Here is a 1,996-nt window from a genome sequence, read left to right as displayed (position 1 = left end):
GGGAGGCAGTCAAAATGGGGAGACAAAGAAACATGTCCCAAATAAAAGAACAGAACAAAGCTCCAGAAAAAGATCTAAGCAAAACAGAGATAAGCAATCTATCCAATGCAGAGTTCCAAACACTGGTTATAAGAATGCTCAATGATCTCAGGGAGTACTTCAACAGAGAGATAGGGAGCATAAAAATGGAGATGGAAATCATAAAAAAGAACCAGTCAGAAATAAAGGACACAATAATGGAAATGAAGAATGTATTACAGGGAATCACCTTGGATTAAATGAAGCAGAGGATCCAACAAGCAATGTAGATGATAAGGTAGCAGAAAACACCCAACCAGAACAGCAATAAGAAAAAAGAATCCAAAAAACAGAGGAGAGTTTAAGGGGCCTCCAAGACAATATCAAGCATACCAACATTTGCATTATAGGGGTACCAGAAGGAGAAGAGAGAGAGCAAGGAATTGAAAACCTATTTGAAGAAATAATGACAGAAAACTTACCTAACCTGGTGAAGGAAATGGATATTCAAGCCCAGAAAGCACAGAGAGTCCCAAACAAGATGAACCCAAAGAGGCCAACACCAAGACACATCATGAAAATGCCAAAGGTTAAATAAATACAAAGCGAGAATCTTAAAAGCAGCAAGAGAAAAGCAGTTGGTTACCTACAAGGAAGCTCCCATAAGACTGTCAGCTGATTTCTCAATAGAAACTTTGCAGGCAAGAAGGGAGTGGCAGGAAATATTCCAAGTGATGAAAAGCAATGACATACAACCAAGATTACTCTATCCAGCAAAGCTATCATTTAGAATTGAAGGACAGATAAGGAGCTTCCCAGACAAGAAAAAGCTGAAGGAGTTCATCACCACCAAACCAGTATTACAAAGACTCTTAGAGGGACTTCTTTAAGATGGGAGGGGGGTTAAGGATGGTGAAATAGGAAGGGGTTAAGAAGTACAAATTGGTTGTTACACAGTAGTCATGGGGATGTAGGGTACAGCATAAGGAATATAGTCAATAATATTATAATAACTAGGTATGGTGCCAGATAGGTACTAGCTCTATCAGGGTGACAGATGGGAATGGGGTTGGGGGCAGGGTGAAAAAGGTGAAGGGATTAAGAAATATAAATTGATAGTCAATACAGTATGGGGAATATAATCAACAATGTAAAGATCATGTAAAGTGTCAGATGGGCACTGGACTTATCAGGGAGATCACGTCATAGGCTGTGTCCAATGTGCTATACACCTGAAGCTGAAGTAGAATAATATTGAATGTCAACTATAACTAAATATATAGGTATATATAGTCACGGGATGTGGAGTACAACATAGGGAAGATAGTCGATGGTATTGTAACAGCTATGTAAGATGTCAGAGGGGTAGTAGCTTGGGGAGTGGGTTGACTTTCTGAGGGGTTTAAATGTCTAACTGTTATGTTGCTTGTACACCTGAAACTAATAATAAATTAATTTTTTAAAAAGATGAAAAAAAAAAAGGTCACCATTATTTTTCTAGACCTCTTTAATTACATCTCCTGCAAGAGAGGTTGGCTTAGGAGGTGTAGGTTGGGGAAGGATGGGGGGTCGTCTTATTTTATTTTTTTACAAATAAGTGGGTTTTATTACTTCCAAAGTGTTAAATTCAAGGATGATTATAAAACAACAGTGAAATTGATGGCTGACAGTCAGCTAAACTTGTTTACTTCTCCAAGCCAATCTCAGCTTGAATAACTTATTATATGTCATTTTTTGTTAGCTGAAACCACTAGTGCTGAATCCTTGAATGCCAAGGATCTCGTGTACCCCATAGTACTCTGTAAGTATAAGAGAATGAAATTTTCAGCGCTGTTTATAATTTATCAGTTGTAAAAATCTACTTTTTATGTTACCTTTGTAATCTTTGTGGATATTTTGTTTTAAACCATGTTTATTTTCTCTCTCTCTCTCTCTCTCTCTCTCTCTCTCTCTCTCTCTCTCTCTCTCTCTCTCTCTC

This window comes from Hipposideros armiger, unplaced genomic scaffold, assembly GCF_001890085.2.
Source record: "Hipposideros armiger isolate ML-2016 unplaced genomic scaffold, ASM189008v1 scaffold_116, whole genome shotgun sequence".
Lineage (NCBI taxonomy): Eukaryota > Metazoa > Chordata > Mammalia > Chiroptera > Hipposideridae > Hipposideros > Hipposideros armiger.
The sequence above is the reverse complement of the archived record's forward strand: the minus strand, read 5'-3'. Positions refer to the sequence as shown.